Raw genomic sequence first — 22,653 nt, 5'->3', positions numbered from 1 at the left:
AATTATTGAATACATAGTTCAATGAATTTTCCCAGAACCAAAGAACACGAGTCTCCAAATGAAAACTTCCACCGAGTGTCCGGCACAATGAATGGAAAGAGACCAACATCAGAGAACACCATGGTGCAATGTCAGGACATCAGATAGAAGAAAATATCCCAAGAATTTTTAGACAGAAAAAGAAGGTCACCTACAAAAAGCCAGGAATTGGAATGGAATTCAAGTCCTCAACAAAACACAGACAGCTATGAGATAAGGAGGCGAAAGAAAACATGCGATCCAAGAATCTGGGGATCTAACGCAGAAGAGACACACTGGGAATTCCCAGCTCGGTGATGAGGCAAAGTCCCAGTTAATAATTGTGCAGTAGGCCTGGGGCATGCCGTGCAGACCCACACAGGTGGTCAGAGAACTCCACACCAGGCGTCCTCACAAAGACAGTGCGACTGATACAGATTATCTGGGGAAAGATGGCATTGAGCGGGATTTTACAGAGCTGTTATTTTTAGGTGAGAAAACACTTAATGGCTCCTAAAAAGCAAAGCAACTGAAGAAATCAAGCAATTAAGTCCAATAAAATAGGCAATTTTTACAATACAGGAACTGTAATTGTTGTATACTCATTAGTCAGTATATGGTCCTATATCATGTAGTAATAATAGTGAGAATATTGAATATGGAACTGAACGCAAGAGAGCTGGCATCGTCTCCTACTACACCAGAGAGTTATTAGATCCAAAATTGTCGGACCCAAGAAATAGCAGTATCTGGGTTTATTTTTAAATTGGGAGGTAAACACAGAACTGGCAGCCAAATGCGTCGAAGGCAGGTATCGTGGGAAACAGGAAATGGAGGCACGGGGAAGACCGCATTTTTTGTAACGAGGCTTTTTGCCCCAAGCCGTTTTCTCTTTTATTTTGAAAAATGTCAAGTGTATGGAAAAGTTCAAGGGTACAAGGAACACCCAGATGCTCTTAACCTGGATTCCACGTGACCTTTATCTCTCCCTTATTTTCTTTTATTTTTTTCTGAACCTCTTGAAGTGAGTTGACAACATCACAATACTTCCTTCATAAATACTCCAGCTGGTGTCTCCTGAGAACGAGGACATTCTCCTCCACACTCAGAGGATCATCATCACATCCAAGAAAATGAACACTAATCCCTTGTGATCCCCTATGTGGATTGATGTACAGTCTACAGTTAAGTATTCTCCATAGTCTCCCAAATCCTGTTTATATATATATATATATATATATATATATATATATATATGTATGTATACGTATGTGTGTGTATATATATGTGTGTGTGTATATATATGTGTGTGTGTATATATATGTGTGTGTGTATATATATATATGTATATATACATATACACACACACACACACACATATATATATATATATATTTTTTTTTTTTTCCATCAGGATTTAATCAAATTTCACAGTTTGCCTTTGGTTGTTTCATCTCTTTGGACTTTTAAATTATGGAATAGTCCCCAGTGCCCAGGTCTTTCTTGTTTTTCATGACACTGACTTTTTGGACGGGACTCTAGTTGTTTGGTACGATGGGTCACATGCTGGAGGTTTCCTCATGACCGGATTCAGCTTCCTATGGAACTGTTCCCAGGCACTATTATATTACTGTAGAAAACAAAATCAAATGGAAAAAACGGAGATGGTATTTGTTTACATTTATTGAAAAGACGACTCTGTTTCTCTCTCTCTCTCTCTCTCTCACTCTCTCGGTCACCTTGGGCTGGAGTTTGCTGCCTTCCCTGTGTTAATTGGGTCAGCATGTGCTCACTAAGTGATCTCTGACACAAGTCACTCCAGGAAGCAGGTTAAACACCTTTTCTCAGAGAGGCATACATTTTCACAGCTTTTCATTTGAAATTTGTTCCCAGTGGGGATTTTTTTCCCCCTCATCTTCCCAAGAAATTCTGTGGCTGAAAATTCGTGTGTGAGTTATCTCAATCACAAACGGAAGTTGTTTCTGCACAAATCCCTCGGTAGCTGAATGGATTTGATTCTCCTGTGTGATAAAGCCAGATCCAAAGGCAGCCCTGTAGGGACATGCGTTCTGTGCCCGGATCTGCCATTGACACCTTGGGTGACCTTGAGGAAGCCCTTGGCCTCTCTAGGCTCCAGTGTTCTTATCTATAAAAAGAAGGGGGCAGAACAAGTTGATAATGAAAGGTACCTTTCAAAGCATGATTCTGAAGTGAGCAGAAAGAGAGGTCAAGGGCGGATAGCCACCCCACACCTGGTGGGTGGCCCTTTTTACCTTCCTGGAACTCAACTCAGACACACTCTCCACCCAACAAGTCGATCCTCGGCTGTGATCGGGAGACAAATAGGTGGGGGAAGGGCACAGAGAAGAGCAGATCAGGGGCAGTGGTGTAAATACCAGTGCTAAGGGGGCGGAAGAAAATCCCGCTTCCAGGGTGATCTATGTGATGATAAATCGCGAGACAAATAGTCTAAGAAACCAGTGTAATGTTAAAAGCAAAAGAAACCTCAAAATATTCTTGTGAAGTCCTCAACAAACACTTAATAAATTTAATGATTTAATGGCAAAGGACCTCAGGACACACTCCCCCAATATGTGCCCCTTTGGAACACCGATTGTCTTGAGCTGAAGGCTCTGGAAAACAGCAGATACAGGACAGACCCTCTCTGATCGCCCTTATCTGCCTGGAGACATCTCCAAAAGGAACTTGGTCATCTATCCCCTCCCAGGAGTGTCTTCAGCAGGGAAGATAGACTCTCATCACTGGAGACATGAGACTAGAAGAAACTGTCATACATCCCATCTAGTCTTCTGAGGGCCCCCTGCTTCCCTAAAGTCATCTGCCGTCCCCTAAGTTGGCTACACTCCCCTCATTCCCCTATTAAGACATACATAAGCTTTCAAGTCTCACCCACCTTTCAGTATTCTCTTTTGTCCCTACGACGCCCCTGTGTGCATTATATTAAAAGTGAATACATCTGTCGACCTCTTCTGCTGTGAATGTGCCTGTTGTCTGTCTAGTTCATACACCCAGCTACACAGCCTAGGAGGGTAGAGGAAAGTCCTTCCTCCCCTACAGGGGAACCTCCAGGTTCCATGACTGTTGGTGACACCAGGTTACCTTTGTGGCTGGTGGTCTTTCCTTCAAATTGCTGCAAACGCTTTGTAAATTCTCTCTCAAAACCCGACAGAAGGAAGGCAGAAGAGTGCAGAGGCCCCCGGAAGAGGCGTCAGCTGGCCCGTGTGCTACCACTCTGCAGTTCATGGGTGCTTCAACTTTGGGCAAACCTCACAGCCCCTCTGGGCTGCCATTTCTCATCTGTGCAAAGGATGGGGGGTGGGGTGGGGAGAGTATATTGAGTCATCTCTCAGATTCTTTACTGCTCAAGAACTCAATGAGCCGGTTCCTGAAACTTGGGCAGAAGCAAGAGAACATATTTGTTGCATCATTTGTACCATGGGCACATTCGATAGCTGGTTGGAGACCTACTGGCTTGGTGTTTCCCTTTAATGGGCTGCTTTCTAATTGCTTTTCCTCTTTTTGAAATGGGTATTAGGGGCGCCTGGGTGGCTCAGTCGGTTAAGCATCCGACTTCAGCTCAGGTCACGATCTCACGGTCCGTGAGTTCGAGCCCCGCATCAGGCTCTGGGCTGATGGCCCGGAGCCTGGAGCCTGCTTTGGATTCTGTGTCTCCCTCTCTCTCTGCCCCTCCCCCGTTCATGCTCTGTCTCTCTCTGTCTCAAAAATAAATAAATGTTTAAAAAAAAAAAATTGAAATGGGTATTAAGGAAATATCTGATTTTTTTTCTTTCTTGGCTTACAGCCATGGCTTCTTGTCCCAGCGTTTTCCAAGTCTGTGAATAATGATCTGGTTTAACGTATGGATACCCTGAAGGTAATACCACAAATTGCTCATGATTCAGTTTTGCTTGTGCTTCCCCGTGCAAGGTTCTCCCCATCTAAAACACTCCGGGATGAGAACTTTACCCACAATACTACTTTAAATGTACACAGACCTTTCCACTAGAGTGTCTTTCACATCTCTGATAGCAGTGATCAACACAGGCTTTAGTGAGGAGTGAGGAAAAGTAAATGCCTTTGATAATGTTGGAAGGGGTCTTTAAAACAGATTTCTCATTTACTCCTAGACTCTAAAATTTTTCCTAGATCCCGAGAGCCATGAAAGCCTGGAGAAAATAGAAGAGGAAGGAACTCGGATGTATAGTGCTTTTTCAAACAGGGGATAAAATGCTGAGTCAACCAGGCGGTCTCTGATTCTAGGTCAGACTTACCAGGGGGTGAGGATTGAGGAGAGAGAGACATACGGAGGCAGTGCCCCAAGACTTAAAAGTCTTAGGAGATACATTGGGGCATCTGCCTTTGGCTCAAGTCGTGATCTTGTGGTTCTTGAGTTTCAGCCCGCATTGGTCTGTCTACTGTCAGCACAAAGCCTGGATCCTCTGTCTCCCTTTCTCTCTGCCTGTCTGTCCCCTGCTCATGTGCTAGCTCTCTCTTTCTCTCTCTCTTTCTCAAAAATAAATAAACATAAAAAAAGTCTTGAGAGATACATTAATCAATCACAACGAGTGGACTTTTTTTGGAACCTGATTCAAACAGCTTGTTTAAAAAATTATAAGGGGCGCCTGGGTGGCTTAGTCGGTTGAGCGTCTGACTTTGACTCGGGTCATGATCTCATGGTTCGTGAGTTGGAGCCCCGCATCGGGCTCTGTGCTGACAGCTCGGAGCCTGCTTCGGATTGTGTTTCCCTGTCCTGCTCCTGCTCTGTCTCTCTCTGTCTCTCAAAAATCAATAAACGTTAAAAAAAAAATTATTCCTATTTTAAGATGCTCTACTCGGGGCGCCTGGGTGGCTCGGTCGGTTAAGCGTCCGACTTCAGCTCAGGTCACGATCTTGCAGTCTGTGAGTTCGAGCCCCGCATCGGGCTCTGGGCTGATGGCTCAGAGCCTGGAGCCTGCTTCCGATTCTGTGTCTCCCTCTCTCTCTGCCCCTCCCCCATTCATGCTCTGTCTCTCTCTGTCTCAAAAATAAATAAACGTTAAAAAAAAATTAAAAAAAAAAAAAAGATGCTCTACTCATGTTCTTCATGTTCATTTTGGAAAGTTTGTATCTTTTAGGATAATTCTTCTAACTGAACTGATAACTGAAATCATAATGATGTCTGGTGATCGCTTCAAAATAATTTGAGTTGGGGAACCAGGTGGGGTTATAGGTAGAAATAGAGAAGCCAAAAGCTAATGAGCATTGAAGCTGATGGATGAGTCTGGGGAGTTTGTGCTATGAGTCTTCATTACCTGTTCGAAAATTTCCATAACAGTTTTTAAATAACTACCAAGAAAGCAAATCTTCTCACAACAGAGCAATAAGGGAAGTGAGAGAAGCCAGGGTTTGCCCGTCCCGTTTTACACTAGGCACCCCTTTGGGGTTTTGGGGTAGAAATAAACTCTTAGAGTTTGAGGTAACCGTGAAGAATGGAAATGGGAGAAGGAAGAAAAGTCTCGATGCTTTTATATTCCCCAACAATGCTAATATCGCCACACATTCGAATAACGTTTCACAGTCTCAAGTCCTTTCTGTCTCACTGGATCTTGGAAAAACCTGGTGTGTATATTCATTGTCATCTATGACACCTGATGAAATGTCGTCATTGTGTTGTGTTCGTGTTTGTTTTTGGATGATTTACTTTAAACATCTGGAAATAGACTCTTGCTTCTTTATTAGTCTCATAGTTGATACTTACGGATTTATTTCCTGTTCGAGTTTTGCGTGGAAGACAGTCTGCATGTCTATTTACGGTATTAGAATTCTTAAATGCTCCCCTATCATGATTTGGAGCAGTTTTCTTTTTCCTCTTAGCTTCTATTTGGGGCGGGGGGGGGGGGTGTACAGGGGAAAAGCCATTCTTATTTCCGTTGAGCCCACCCAGCTCTTTTATTTTGTGTTTCCCCTTATCTCCCAGGCTTCCAGCAGGAGTTGTGAAGCCATCAGAAGTGTTCTGTTCTTTTAAATCCCTTACCAGCTTTTCCTTTATTAGCTACATTATCCTTTATCTCTTTCCTGTGACGGCTTTTGAAACACAAATTGATGAAGCCATGTCTTTTGTTATTTAAATATTATACACATCAACATTTACAAGTGTATTACAGGAAGACTTAAACCCAATATCCTACCCTAATTCTGACAAACCTACACATCTGAAGAAATACCACTTTCCTTTCCCCCTTTTTTGTGTATCTCGGGTTCCAGGATTCTACCCTCCTAGCGCGTGAAACTACCAGAGGGTCTGGCATTAAAAATTCCAAACTGGTCACAGACCTTCAGCGAGGTCAAGAGCAGTAAACACCTTATCTTTATAAGGGCAACACATTCTTAAGTTAATACGAAGGCCTGGATGTATTTTGCCAGCATTGGTCTTTATGCAATCACGGGACCACCACTGAAGGGTGCAACGAACTTCTATGCCATCGGAAGATCATCCTTTAAGGGTCTCTAAGCCGAGCTCTGGTAGGGAAGGGATCCCTTGGGTGAAGGCTTCCCTGGGCTCCGACAGGAGTCACTCTGTGACTCTGCAAATATTAAATATAGCCACATGAATCACACTACAAAATTCCAGCCCTGAAATCTGGTGTCAGGCATAACAATTTGTTCTCTCTCCTTGCTCATGAATAACAAAGAATCAATTGAAGAAATTTTGGCCTGTCTAAAGAATACCCTGATGTTTTTTTCCTCCCTGGAGGAGACACATTCTGTATTTGACATGACATATGCTTCTCAAGTGTTATTTTGTTTCATTAATCTTTGAACTAAATTGTCAGTCCTTGTAACTAGAAAGACATTTCCCCAGAACCCTCCTGACTCATGCTAAGGGTACACAACAGCTGATAAACTCTAGTGACCTCTGAGGAGACAGATGGGCTGTGTGGCTTTCAACACCCACGTGGCTTTCTGGACCGTGGGTGACAACATAACCCAGGTTAAAACGCTCGGCAAAAATGGGCAGACCATTTCCAGACGTGTTAAGTCGAGAGCAGGGGCTGCATTAACCGGTTCTACTGTCCTATCAAATCTCTTGGCTTTAACTTTCCTCTCCCTTATTCTTTCTCATTTGTTTACGCCTTTGTGTGTTTCTGTTAATAATTACAAAGTAATGCAGGCTCATTGCAAGAGTAACAACGGCTAACATTTATTGATGGCTTCTAAGGTGCCAGGCACTCTAGGAAAAGCTTAAAACTCGCACCTCACTTCATTTTCAACAGCTCTTTGGGGGAGGTAATATTATCTCCAAATTACAGATTTAAAAAGCTTGGACGTACAGGACTCAGAAAGTTTATCACCCACTCATCCTTCCTGAAAAAATTTCCTTTGGGGAAAAAGCAAGGAATCCAAGAAAGAGAATACAATTCGAAACTTGTAAAAGTGGTGAGAAAAATAAAGTAGTAAAATGTAGACTTAAATCTTAAGGTTAAGAGATTTAAGAAAGGGTTTTAAGAGACAAAACAGAGTAATGGGAAAAGAACTTAAGTGATAAACTGGAAGTAAAATTTCAGATTATTGCTCCAAGACATGAATTGCTTAAGATCTTGTCTTGTTTCCCCCCAAAAGTTACACTGACTCATTCTAAGCGCTGGTAGAAAAGCATTATTAAAAGCTTTCATTAAAATTGAGGGCCATCTCCTACAATTGTCAAGGTCATCAAAAACAAGGAGAGACTGAAAAGGAGTCAAGTCACAGCCAAGAGGACAACTGAGGAGCGGATAAAGAACATTTGACAAAAGCTGAAGAAGTATGAATAAAGTATAAACTCCATTTAACAAAATGTCTCAATATGGGATCGTTAATTTTGACAGACGTGCCATGTTGAGTATACAGGAACTCTCTGTACTGTCTTTGCCATTTTTCTGTAGATCCAAAATTACTCTAAAATAAACATTGTATTAAAAAAAATAAAACCAACCTCATACAGGTGTTGTAAGGATTAAATGAGATAATCAATACAGAAAGATCTGTGCAGGGACTAGAATATAGTAGTTATGTGAAAATGTTGGGGTTGAGAGCGAACAGTCAAGAAGGAATTCTTGAGGCACCTTCACTGAAAAAAGGGTGGTTTGATTAAAGGACAGGGACAGGACCCGGGGGCGGAAAGAGCTGCACTGGGGTTGTGAGGAGTGACTGATTATTTAATTTCAAGTTGGGAGGGCGTTGGGGATAGCGGAATTTGGAAGCAAGGTTTCCAGGACCTTGAGGGACTGGCAGCTGTTAGGAAAAGGTCATTTTACCACTGTCTACCAAAACCTTAGTCCTGAGACCCTTCAGATGTAGATCAGTGGGCCATATGCTTGGAAGATGATTCCTAACATAAATCTTGGGGGCTAGAGAGAAAGGAAGTTTCCAAAAGAATTTTTATATGTTAAAGGAGACTTACAGGATCCTGGACGTCAGGCTAATGTTAAGCTAAAGTATTAACATCGAGGGAGGTGAGCTCCTAGAGGAAGGTCACTCTGCCTGTCTCAAGGACTCGTCAATGGGCTGTAAGTTGTAAGGAGATTTTATTTATTTGTTTTTCTTTTGCCTTTGTTCTCCACATCAGTAAGTTTTCAGTAAATATGAGTTTTTAATAATGATTAAAAAATGAAGGGCTGTCAATAGAAGAAAAGGAATAGAATGCATATTTTTCCAAACTATGGGAGAAGTAGAAGACTTAAAGAAAATTCAAGAACCCAATAAAAATAGAAATGTTGGGGCGCCTGGGTGGCTCAGTCGGTTGAGCGTCCGACTTCAGCTCAGGTCACGATCTCGCGGTCCGTGAGTTCGAGCCCCGCGTCGGGCTCCGGGCTGATGGCTCGGAGCCCGGAGCCTGCTTCCGATTCTGTGTCTCCCTCTCTCTCTGCCCCTCCCCCGTTCATGCTCTGTCTCTCTCTGTCTCAAAAATAAATAAACGTAAAAAAAAAAAAAAAATTAAAAAAAAAAAATAGAAATGTTAAAGAGCAAAGAAAGCAACGTAAATAAAAAAACGTAAAATAAGACACAAGGACTCGGTAACTACAGTAAATGTGAATGAGCTAAACTCATTATTAAAAAGCAAGTGTCCACACTCATTAGGTTGGCTACTATCAAAAAACCAGAAAATAACAAGTATTGGCAAGTAAAATGTGTTGCACTCAATTCCAATGTGGGGCAGGCAGGGAGGGATTCCTGTACAACCACCAAGCAACGAACTCAATTCTGACAGTATCTACCTGGAGATAGCATCAGATCCCACAAGTTAAGGGTTGTGTCTCACAGACTAGCATCCCCTCCTTCAGGTGCCAGCCACAAGACCAGGCTGTCACCTGTGCTTCAGTTCTTTTGACCAGAGATGGGAGGTTCCAACAACCCCTGCCTTGGGTTCCATTAATTCCTAGATTGGCTCACAGAACTCAGAAAAGCATTGTACTTACTAGATCTTTGGCATGTTACAAAAGATTGTAACGCAGGAGTAGCCAGATGAACGAGATGCATAAGGCAACATGCCCAGAAAGGGCTCAGAGATTTCATGCTCTGTCTGTGAAAACCAATTTCCCCAAATCTCCATGTGTTCACCAACTCAGAAGCTCTCCCAACTCACTCCATTTGGATATTTATGGAGACTTCATTACACAGGCATGATCAATTAAATCATTGGCCATTGGTGATCAACTGAGTCAATGTCTAGGCCCTCTCCCCTTCCTGAAAATGAAGGGAGTGAGTGGGACTGGAAGTTCCAACCCTCTCTAATCACAAGGTTGGCTCTACTTGGCAACCAGCCCTCATTCTTAGGTGGAATCCAAAAGTCACCTCATGAACATATAAAAGACACCTTTACTGAGCAATAAAGAAGTTCCTTAGTTAATTCCAGAAAAGGGGGTGAAGATACACACACACACACACACACACACACACACACACGTGTGTGTGTATCTTTCCTCAAATATATATTTGTTGTTATAAATCACAATATTATGGTGAAGATGTGGAAAATTGAAACACTTGAGCATTGGTATTGGGAATGTAAAATGATGCTACAACTATGGAGAACAGTATGACAGTTCCTTACAAACCTAAAAATAGAATGACCATATGAACCAGCAATTCTACTTCTGGGTATATATCCCAAAGAGTTGAAACCAGTCTCGAAGAGATATTTGCACACCCATGTTCATAGGAGCATATTCACGATAGCCAAAAATGGAAGCAACCCAAGTTTTCACTGATAGATGAATGGACAAACAAAATATAGCATATACATACAACGGAAGACAATAGTATATACATACAGAATGAAGAAGAAATACATTCTGACACATGCTATGACATGGATGAACCTCGAGGATATTATGCTAATCATAAAAAATGTTGGGGGCACGTGGGTGGCTCAGTCGGTTAAGGTGAAGAGTCTGACTTTTGGTTTTGTTTCAGGTCATGATCTCATGGTTCATGAATCCAAGCCCCACGTGGGGCTCTGCACCGGCTGTGTGGAGTCTGCTTAGGATCCTCTCTTTCCCTCTCTCTCTGCCCCTTTCCCTCTCTCAAAAAATAAATAAATAAACTTAAAGTAATGTTGTATGATCCCACTTATATGATGTTTCTAGAGTAGTCAAATTTATAGAAACAAAAACAGAATGGTGGTTGCCAGGGGCTGTTGGGAGGGGAAATGGGGAGTGGTTTCATGGATAAAGAGTTTCAGCTTTGGAAGATGAAAAAGTTCTGGAGATTGGATATACAACAGTGCAAATGTACTTAACATTTCTAAATGTTAAGTATACTTAAGTATACTGTATACTTAAAAATGGTTAAGATGGTAAAAAAAAATTATTTTTAATTTATGTATTTATTTTGAGAGAGAGAACATGCACTTATGAGCCAGGGAGGAACAGAGAGAGGGAGAGAAAGAATCCCAAGCAGGCTCCACACTGTCAGTGAAGAGCCAGAAGTGGGGTTCAGCCTCATGAACCGTGAGCTCATAACCTAGAGTGAAATCAAGAGTCAGATGCTCAACCGACTGAGCCACCCAGGCACCCCGAAGATTGAAAATTTTACGTTATGTGTATTTTACCAGAATTTAAAATTTTTTTGAAGAGAAGATTCTTAGACTGGGTGAAAACATAAAAATGCATCAAGACCATTCTGTGTCACCAAAGAAAAGGAAACTAAACAACAATGAGATATTGCTACATACTCATCAGAATGGTGAAAACCCAGAACACTGACATCACCAAATGTTGGTAAGGATGTGGAGCAGCAGAAACTCTCATTCACTGCTGGTGGGAATGCAAAGTGGTAGGGCCACTTTGAAAGGCAGTTTGGCAGTTTCTTGGAGAACTAAACATACTCTTACCATAAGATCCAGCAATTGTGTTCTTTGGTATTTACCCAAACAAATTGAAAACACGTACGCACAAAAACCCATACACAGATGTCTGCAGCAGCTTTATTCATATTTGCCAAAATTTGGAAGCGACCAAGATGTCCTTCAGCAGGCAAGCGGATAAAGTGTGGTCCATTCCGACAATGGCATATTATTCAGTGCTAACATCAATGAGCTATTAGGCATGAAAAGACGTGAAGGAACCCCAAGTGCATATTAGTAAGTGAAAAAAAAAAGCCAATCTTAAAAGGCTATTTATGGTATGTTTCCAAATATATGACACTCTGGAAAAAGCAAAACCATGGAGATAGTAAAAAAAAAAAAAAAAAAAAAAAATCAGAGGGGCACCTGGGTGGCTCAATCGGTTAAGTGTCTGACTCTTGATTTCAGCTCAAGTCATGATCTCACAGTCTGTGGGATTGAGCTCCGCACTGGGCTCTGGGCTGACAGCACGGAGCCTGCTTGAGATTCTCTCTCTCCCTCTCTCTCTCTGTCCCTCTCTCTTTCTCTTTCTCAAAATAAATAAGTAAACTTAAAAAAATAAGTATGCCAGCAAATAAGACAGAAATGGAGCTGCCATTTAGGACCCACTGCTGGAAGTCACACGGTAAAAATACTCAATTGGTCAAAGCCACCCCAGATCCACTGGATTCAAAGGGAAGGATAGACCTAATCTCCTGATGGGAAGACTAGACAGGTCACATTTTAGAATGTCTTGTCGGATGGAAGGTATTTTTGCAGCTATCTTTGGAAAACACAATGTGTGACATAAATAAAAATCAATAACAATACAGAAGATTTGAACAATGCTATTAAACTGATGCAATTAGCTTATGTAGATCCCTGCATATACGACTGTTAAGTACAAAATACCCACCTTCTGAAGTATTCATGATGTCTTTACCAACAGCGATATATGCTGAGCCAGAAAGCAAATCTCAACAGATTTCAAAGGGTAAGAATTATATAGAGAATGTGTTCTGACCCGCGCGACCTGAGCCAAAACCAAGAGCCATACACTTAACCGACCGAGCCACCCAGGCGCCCCTAAGTCATGGGGGCTAAATCATGATTTTAGAAACAGCATGTATCAAAACTTGTGAAACTTCTGCATGTTGCCACGTTGTAGTAAGCGGTACCAGTCTAGCCTTCCCACTCTTCCCACTCAGAAATGGCTAGAAAACTTTAAACTATATATAAACTAAATGCTGTCAGATATCACACAATACACAGTGCTGGACTATAAGGTCTTTAAAAAAATTTTTTTAAATGTTTATTTATTTTTGAGAGAGAGAGAGAGAGAGCACAAGCCCATGTACGAGCAGGGGAGGGGCAGAGAGAGGAGAGAGAGAATCCCAAGCAGGCTCCATGCTGTCAGTACAGAGCCCAACAGGGGACTTGATCCCAAGACCATGAGATCATGACCTGAGCTGAAGTCAGACGCTTAACCAACTGAGCCAGCCAGGCACACCTTATTATTATTTTTTAAATGTTTATTTATTTCGAGAGAGAGTGCAGGGGAGGGCCAGAGAAAGAGGGAGAGAGGATCCCAAGCAGGCTCCACACTGTCAGCACGGAGCCGGATGCGGGGCTTGATCCCATGAACTGTGAGGTCATGATCTGAGCCGAAACCCAAAGTGGGCCACTTAACCGACTGAGCCATCCAGGCATCCCTGTCTCTCCAATCTTGTTGCCACAATTTGCCTTGTGTCATCCCCTCTCTTATGGATCCGAGAAGAGTTGTTAACTTTTTCGTCTGTTCGGCTTTTTACTTATTAGGATGGAGTGGTGGCTTGCCAAACTTCTTACATGTAGAACCAGAAAGTGTTAAGTCTCCCTCTTTCATTTCTAACACTAGTAACTTGTGTCTTTTTTTCTTGGTTGGCTTGGCTAGAGTTTGATCAGTTGTATTCATTTTTTTTTTTTTCAATGTTTGTATTAGAGAGAGAAAGACAGACAGCCAGTTCGTGAGTGGGGAAGGGGCAGAGAGAGACAGAGACAGAATCTGAAGCAGGCTCCCGGCTCTGAGCTGTTAGCACAGAGCCTGACGCGGGGCTTAAACCCATGAACCGAGAGATCATGACCAGGACCCAGGAGCCCCATGATAAGTTGTATTTTCATTTTTATTCAGTTTAAAATATTTTAAAATTTCTCTTGAGAATTTCTTCTTTAACCCATGTGTTGTTTAGAAACGTGTTGTTTGCTGTGTCTCCCTCTCTCCCTCTGCCCCTCCCTCCCTCTCTCTCTCGCTCAAAAATAAACATTAAAAAAAAATAAAAAGAAATGTGTTGTGTAATGCCCAGATAGTTTAGGATTTTCTAGTTATCTTTCTTTCATTGATTTCTAGTTTAATTCCACTGTGGCCTGAGAGGACGCTTTGTATGATTTCTATTCTTTTAAATTGGTTGAGGTCTGTTTTATGGCCCAGAACATGGTCTATCTTAGTGAATGTTCCATGTGAGCTTGAGAAAAATGTGAATTCTGCTATTGCTAGATGGAGCAGTCTATAGTGGGCTTAGAAATAAACCCATACAGGGGCGCCTGGGTGGCTCAGTCAGTTAAGCGTCCGATTTCACCTCAGGTCATGATCTCACGGTTCGTGAGTTCGAGCCCCGAGTCGGGCTCTGTGCTGACAGCTCAGAGCCTGGAGCCTGTTTCGGATTCTGTGTCTCCCTCTCCCTCTCTCTCTCTGACCCTCCCCCGTTCATGCTCTGCCTCTCTCTGTCTCAAAAAGTAAATAAACGTTAAAAAAAAATTAAAAAAAATAAAAGAAAGAAAGAAACCCATATAATTATACATGTTTATAAATGTGTGTCCTAAACTACTCTACTTGGGAATATTTTTGCTTGTTTTTGGTTTGGTATGTTTCTAATGTTAAGGCTTTACAATACTAAAGCAAAAAAAAAATTATACAAAACAAAATAAAATAAAACAAAACAAAATAAAAAACAAAACAAAAAAAGAAATAGACCCATACATGTGTGCTCAGTTGGCATAAGAGGGCAAAGACAATTTGCTGAGGAAAGAGTGGTCTTTTCAACAAATGGTGCTGGGACTCTAGACAGCCACATAGAAAATAACGAAGTTAGAGCCCTGCCTTACACCAGGCACCAAAATTAGCTCAAAATGGATCAAAGACCTGAATGTAGAAGCTAAAGTATGAAACATCTAGAAGAAAACATAGGAGTAAGAAAATCTTCATGACCTTGGATTTGGCAATGAATTCTTAGATATGACACCACAAGCACAAACAACAAAAGAAAAAACAGAGAGATTGGACTTCATCAAAATTAAAAACTTTTGTGCTCCCAAGAAAGTTATTAAGAAAGTCAAGGGGCACCTGGGCAGCTCAGTCGGTTCAGCATCTGGTCTGGATTTTGCTCAAGTCATGATCTCCCGGTTTGTGAGTTCGAGCCCCACATCTGGCTCTGCAGTGATAGCACAGAGCCTGCTTGGGATTCTCTCTCTCTCCTTCTCTCTGCCTCTCCCCTGCTTGCTCTCTCTCTCTCTCTCTCTCAAAATAAATAAAGTTTAAAAAAATTTAAAAAGTATTTCTTTCTGAGGGTCCTAGGCCAAAATATTCAAAGCCATTGATTTAATATCTGAAGTTATTGTCTGAACATGCTAGAACAGATGTCACAAAATGTTTCTTACGTCTGATCTTGAGCAATTTTACCTTTTACCGTGTTAGTCTCAAACAATTATATTATGTATAACTGTATTAGACTTTGTTTCACAGCCAGTTACATCTATAGAAATACAGCCCATAGAAGAAATTATGGTTTGAAAAGCCTTTCTATTTTTCTTTCCTTTTTTTAAAAAGTTTATTTATTTATTTTGAGAGAGAAACAGCACGAGTGGGGAAGGGATAGAGAGAGAGGGAGAGAGAGAAGAATCCCAAGCAGTCTCCATGCTCTCAGTGTGGAGCCCGATAGGGGGCTCGAACCCATGAAACTGTGAGGTCATGACCCGAGCCAAAACCAAGAGTCTGACACTTAACCGACTGAGCCACCCAGGCACCCCAAGCCTTTCTGTTTTTCTTTACAATATTTAAACTCCTTTGTTGAATAGCTAGATAAAAATTTACAGTTAAATATTTAACATACTTAAATGTTTGAATATTTGAATTTCCTTAAAACATTAGTTTAAGGTCTGAAATCCGCAACTTAACTGACATTTACCTTGGGTTGGGGATGAGAAGTGATGGAGGGCCTGATCTAGGTTTTACTTCTTATTAATACAACCTTGTCTATAAAGGAATACGGCTCCATGGAAAAGTGATGTCAACTATTAATTGGTTTATTGACTTGGCTATAATATTTGCTTTATTTTCTCGTGGCGTAAATATTTCATAACAAAAAGATTTTTTAATGCTGTCCTTGTAATTCTAACGTTTTAGTGCCATTTAATTCACAAACACCTGAGATGTAACTAAGGGGGTCATTAGGTTCTTGAAGGGAGAAATAGTTTTTGTTCGTTTTTTTTTTTAGTCTTGACGCATTTTGATGAAAAAAATGTCCTTACTATGACCTCCTGTTTCCATGAGATAGAGAGCGGGTCTTTAGTCTTTGGAAGCAGAGGAGCCCGAACTTAGACGGTAGAATACGTTGTTTTGAGTACACGTGTCATACGAGAGCAAAAGCCTACCGTGGAAAGACCAGTCAGGAGGGCAGTGTTGCAAAGTCCAATCAAAGGAAACCCCTCCCTCAATCTGAGAAGTTGTGCTGTGAAAGGAATGGACGTTCAGACACTGAAAAGGAAACTGAAGACTCCTGGTCTCGAGGTGGGCCCTCAAATGTGTCCAAGGTGTGAGAGTAACCATGAAATCGAGACAGCAATGGGTCAGGCAAGGAGCGGACAGTCTCCTTGGGTCCTCTGACAGACAATACTTTGGCCGCCTTGAAAACGGGTAGGCCTGGAGGTGAAATGGACAGCCACACTCAAAAGGAAAACTAAATATTCCTCCTCAGATCCAACCCCCCACAAAACCCACTCTTAACCATAGTGAATATATAAAGAATCATCAGACACTCTGGAATACTCAACAGGCACCCTCCCTCCTCCTCCCTCCTACTCGCTCCTCTAAATAAGAAGGTACGCACAGATACAGTGAGCTTTTTGGAGACGTTGGAGAACTCTCAAGATGCTTTATTTTCTGACACGCATGCGTTCAACCTATTTGGAAAACGTCCTACTTAGAGCAATGTTTCTCACCCTTAAATTCACCAAATAATTTTTAATAAAATAAAAGCTACTAAGTATATTGTGCTCGCTGTGGCAGCACAAATACTAAAATTGGAACAATACAGGCAAGATTAGCATGGCCTCTGCACAGGGGGACACACAAAAAGCTACTTAGTACAGGGGCGCCCGGGGGGCTCCGTCAGGTGATCCTCTGACTCTTGATTTCGGCTCAGGTCATGATCTCACGGCTCGTGAGTTCGAGCCCTGTGTCGGGCTCTGTGATGACAGCACAGAGGCTGCTTGGGATTCTCTCTCTCTTTCTCTCTCTCTCTCCTCCCTCCCCCATACTCACACACACACACACACACACACACACTCTCTCTCTCAAAATAAATAAACAAACATTTAAAAACAAAACAAAAAACACTACTAAGTATATAGTTAAATGTGGTTTGTTTAAATTTGAAAGACAGCTATAGATCTTAGCATATTTTATTTTGGATTGCATCAGAGAGGAGTTGAACACAAGCTCTGAGATGTTATTTTCATTCAAAGGAAGGGGGGTCATCCGTAGCCGGCATGTTTCTATTCACACGCTAGTTACATGCTGCACAAGACCCATTCCCGTGAGAGGTAACTGCCTTTGGAGGCTTACTTTTAAGATCGCTAATTTAAGAAGTTTCTTCTTACTTTTGAGTGTAGATAGTTATGTGTTCTTTCAGAGGTATTCCCCTGAAAAAATTTCCATCCTTATTTTTAGAGTTTCTTATTATGGAAAAATTGAAATACATGCAAAAGTAGACAGGCTAGCACAATGAACCCAAGTCACCTAGATTCAACAGTTATCAGCTCAAGGTCAACCTTGTTTCATCTATGCCCTCACCCACTTCCTGCCTTCCAGTATTGTTCAGAAGCAAATCCTGACATCGTATCATTTCAGGCGTAAATATTTCAATATGTAACTCTAAATGACAAGGATTCAGATTCTTTTTTATTTAATTAATTAATTAAGTAAGTAAGTAATCTCTACGCCCAGTGTAGAGGCTCTGATTCACCACCCTGAGATCAAGAGTGTGTGTTCTTCTGACGAGCCAGCCAGGCGCCCTGACAGAGATTATTTCCTTTTTCTTTTCTTTTCTTTTTTAAGACTTTATTTTTAAATGATCTCTACACCCAATGTCAGACTCAAACCCACAACCCTGAGATCAAGAATTACATGTACCACCAACTGAGCCAGTCAGGCGCCCCAAGTATTTTTTTTTTAATAAAATAAATCTATAGTTCCATTTTGCACCTAAAAATTAATAATGATTGTATAATTTCAAATACAGGCGACATATCACATTATAGATAGTAATTCAAACCAAACTGGGTTTTTGAAAGCTCTCATTTTGTACCGTAAGGAAGACATTGTGGTCTGCCTTCCTGACTCTGGAAGGAAGGGATCCGAGAGTTAAACCAGGACAGAGATAGGCAAAGGGAAATGTGATCTTACCTGGATTAGTGAGGACTCTGACTGCAGGTCAGAGCTGGAATAAACAACCATAAGAGGCTCTTTTCTTCCTTTCTAAATGTTTTATTTATTTTTGAGAGAGAGTGCACTATAAGGGGAGGGGCAAAGAGGGGGGATAGTGGATCTGAAGTAGGCTCTGTGCTGACAGTAGTGAACCCAATGTGAGGACTGAACTCACGAATCTTGAGATCATGACCTGAGCCGAAGTCGGACGCTCAACCTAGTGAGCCACTCAGGCGCCCCAATGAAACTCTTTATTTCGAGGATACTGGAGTGTCTGATGGAAGGGAAGTACAGGAAATCAGCAGGGGCTCAGAAGGGATCTGAACTGAGAACTGGGGTGGAGGCACGCCAGAGGGACCCTCTCCATCAGACAACTCTCCTCTCTCTCTCTCACCTATATTTCATTCCTCTTGAGTGGAAAAACAGCTGTGTGAAAGACCCCGAATTTTCTCTCTTTCTTTGTATGAGAAACCAAACAAAACTGGGATGGGAATATCTTAGTAATAATTGCAAGTTTCCAGGAAAACCGGCTCCGATTGGGCCAATGTGGGTTAAGTGTCCACCCTGGGTCCAGTCGGCAGTGACTGATGGGGGGAGTGTCACATGTCACAAACATGGCTGCCAAAGTTTCCCCATGGTCTGGTGGGGAGGCGAATCTCCCAGAGAAAACCAAGGGCCGTTGCTCACGGACTGGGTTGTTGCCGAGGAAAACCGGGAGCAGAAGCGTCTCTGGAGCTAAGGAATCAATGGTGGATCACCGTGTGCAGGGTCTCACAGACAGGAAGGCATTCCTCCCTCCTTATGCAAAAGTGGACAGGTGTCCTCACGAGCGAAGAGGTTCCGTCCTGGGCTGGGTTGTCAAATTCAACCAACACTGTGCTTCTCTCCCCCTCAACAGTGATCCCAGAGTGAGAACCACCCTACAAGCCAGTGAGTGAAGGTTTCGTCTACCTCTAGCTCGGTCATGTCCCATGGTGGGTGGGGGCTGGGAAGTTGCAAGAGAAAACCCTTTCAAACTATGCCCTCCGACCGTCACAGGGGGACTCCTCTACCTGAGAGCAAGGCTAAGAGGCAGGTAAAGAGGAAGGCACACAATGAGATGTGGATATGAGACAAAGAGGTTTGGAAAGAACCAAAGACTAAACTCAGCTGAGGTGCTTAACAAAAGGCCTGGCTAGGCATCTTCATCACTTTCATTGGGTCCTACTTATTTCTTACTCTTTCTTGTTTGGTTGCTTTCTTGCTTTCTCTTTCCTTCCTTCCTTCCTTCCTTCCTTCCTCCCTCCCTCCCTCCCTCCTTTCTTTCCTTTTTTCGATTTCTTTCTTACTTGCTTTCCTTCCCTCTCCCTCCTTTCTCTCTTCTTTATTCAGTGTTCCTTCATCTGTGTTTTGAAGATCAGCAGCAGAAATCACCTCGGAGGCTCCTGCAAGATTCAGACTCTGGCCATTGTTCCCAGACATTCAATTTGGTCTTGAATGGGCCTGGCCTGGGAATCTGCCTTCGTAACAAGTCAGGAGATTTTAATGCACACCCAAGTTTGAGCACCACTTGCTGTGGACAGAAACATTAGTCAAGCTGGCCCCAGAATTTTCCATTCATTCCCATGCCTTTAAGCAAGATGAATTTTCCTAATATAATTTCCCTACATTTCTGTGGTGATGGAGATGTGTGGAGCCAGCATACTGCAGTTGTCAGTCGAGGCATTCAAGTCTACACCCTAAATACCTCTCCTCCTGCCCCAGGAGCTGCCCTAAACAGCTGCCTCATTCGAGAAAAGCTCCCCAAACTCTCCTGTTCTCCGAGTCATGTCACATCTCCCCAGATGAGGGAAGTGGTTTCTTTGCCTCTCTCAATCTAATGTATTAACACTCTTGAACATGGCATTGGTTGGCTAATATAATAACAAGCATGTTTATATAGAAATTGTCAATTCTAATTTTTGAAATGTCACCAAGCCCGATTTGATATAACATCGTCTAGATTTATACGTCAAAGCGCCCTCCTCGGGAGAGAGTCTCCCCATGCGAAGGTATGATGGCTACCATGAAATTATAGGCAAGGCAAGCTGGTTGTATAAAGTAGTCTTGGGCTGGTCCTGAAAGAACCATTTCTTTTCATTTCTTTAAAAAAAAAAAAAACAGCTTTAGCTTTATTTTCAGCCTTTTGGCTAAGATCAAGTGGAGGATCTGTTCTTATCAGTTTCATACCTGATACGTCCCCTATCCAAGGACAATGCATTAAATGGATTGTAGGAACAGGTAGATAGAAAAGGAGCTTGCTCCGCCCATTCCTCCAGGTACAGTCCCCCCCCCCCCCCCGCCCCAGTCCAGAGCTTCAAACTTGGGATGGCTGGGAATGCAAGCTGGTACAGCCACTCTGGAAAAAAAGTATGGAGGTTCCTCAAAAAACTAAAAATAGAACTACCCTACGACCCAGCAATTGCACTACTAGGCATTTATCCAAGGGATACAAGTGTGCTGTTTCGAAGGGACACATGCACCCCCATGTTTATAGCAGCACTATCAACAATAGCCAAAGTGTGGAAAGAGCCCAAAGGTCCATCAATGGATGAACGGATAAAGAAGATGTGGTATATATATACAATGGAGTATTACTCGGCAATCAAAAAGAATGAAATCTTGCCATTTGCAACTATGTGGATGGAATTGGAGGGTATTATGCTAAGTGAAACTAGTCAGTCAGAGAAAGACAAATATCATATGACTTCACTCATATGAGGACTTTAAGAGACAAAACAGATGAACATAAGGGAAGGGAAACAAAAATAATATAAAAACAGGGAGGGGGACAAAACAGAAGAGACTCATAAACAGCGAGAACAAACTGAGGGTTACTGGAGGGGTTGTGGGAGGAGGGATGGGCTAAATGGGGAAGGGGCACTAAGGAATCTCCTCCTGAAATCATTGTTGCCCTCACTATATGCTAATTTGGATATAAATTTAAAAAATAAGATTTAAAAAAAAAAAGAAAAAAAGAAAACGACATAAAACTCTAAAAAAAAACAAACAAACTTGGGGTGGCTTTGGGGCATCTGGCTGGCTCAGTTGGTACAGCATATGACTCTTTATATTTTTTTTTTAACGTTTATTCATTTTTGAGAGACAGAGCACCAGCGGGGGAGGGGCAGAGAAAGAGGGAGACACAGAATCCCAAGCAGGATCCAGGCTCTGAGCTGTCAGTACAGAGCCCGACGCAGGACTCAAATTCACGAACTGGGAGATCATGACGTGAGTCGCAGTCGGCTGCTTAACCAACTGAGCCCCAACCCAGACGTCCCAAGCATGGGATCTTGGTCTTGGGACTGTGAGTTCAAGTCCCATGTTGGGCAAAGATGTTGCTTAAAAAAAAATTTATATACCATAAACTCACCCATTGCAAGGATACAGTAGATGTGTTTTAGTGAATCTCTACATTTACACACACATTATGAATGAATTCAGTCTTCTTTTTTTTTTTTTTTGAGGTTTTTTTCTTTTTAAAGTTTATTTATTTATTTTGAGAGTGAGAGAGTGAGCAAGCGAGCAGGGGAGGGGTAGAGAAAGGGGAAGAGAAAGAATCCTAAGCAGGCTCCGCATTGTCAGCGAGGAGCCTGATGTGGGGCTCGAACCCAGGAACCGTGAGACCACGACGCAAGCCAAAGACGGATGCTTAGCCAACTGAGCCACCCAGGAGCTCCTGTTTTGTTTTTTTGTTTTTTTTTAAGTTTTATTTCTTTTTGAATCCAGTTTTCCAACGCTTCCATCCGTCCGAAAGCCTTCCTTTGCCTGTTGGCAGTCACCCCCTGCTCCCACCCGCAGCCCCGGGGCAACCACTGATCTACTTCCTCCACAGTTTTGCCTTTTCTAGAAATTTTCTAGAAATAGAATTATAAATAGAATCTATAATAGAATTATAAATAGAATTGTAGTCTTTGTGTCTGACTACTTTCACTCAGCAAAATGCTTCTGAGGTCTAGCTCAGGCTGTTGTGTAGACCAAGAGTTCATACTTTTTCATTGCCAGGTAGTAGTCCATGTAAAGGATCATTTTAAGGCCTTCATTTAAAATGTCTTCACATCGGTATGATTGGAACTTCTCTATGACTAGAAACTCCAAACCTAGACAATTTCTTGCCGTCTCTGTGACATGAGTGGAGAGGAGGCCTGCCCGTCATTTCAACTGTACCAGGTGGCAGAGAAGATGAGAGGATCGTTTTCTGAGTGTTGCTTCAACATTCAGCTTGTATGCTCAGACTGCAACCTATTTTTCAGTAGAAAAGCAGGGCGTGTCTTTTCCAAGATGTAACTGTTGAATGCAAGGTGTTTCTGAAACATGCTAATATCATTGATCAGGGAAGATTTATAATACGCCTGTGAGCTTAATCACCCTTTTATATGTATTTTACTACATAAGAAGATCCATGTAAGACTACATGATCTAGGGGCACCTGGGTGGCTCAGTCTGTTAAGCATTCCACTTTTTTTTTTTTTTTTTAATGTTTATTTATTTTTGAGACAGGGAGAGACAGAGCATG

The 22,653-nt window shown here is 42.1% G+C and overlaps 2 pseudogenes; both read left to right on the top strand.

Annotated features, from left to right (window-relative positions):
* The first annotated feature begins 16,684 nt into the window (after positions 1-16,684).
* Positions 16,685-16,779, top strand: LOC131513289 (U6 spliceosomal RNA; annotated as a pseudogene).
* Positions 16,780-20,267: 3,488 nt separating this feature from the next.
* LOC131513344 (U2 spliceosomal RNA) lies at positions 20,268-20,433 on the top strand (annotated as a pseudogene).
* Positions 20,434-22,653: the final 2,220 nt, after the last annotated feature.

This window comes from Neofelis nebulosa, chromosome 5, assembly GCF_028018385.1.
Source record: "Neofelis nebulosa isolate mNeoNeb1 chromosome 5, mNeoNeb1.pri, whole genome shotgun sequence".
In the NCBI taxonomy this organism is placed as follows: Eukaryota; Metazoa; Chordata; class Mammalia; order Carnivora; family Felidae; genus Neofelis; species Neofelis nebulosa.
This window is presented reverse-complemented; position numbering and strand designations above follow the sequence as displayed.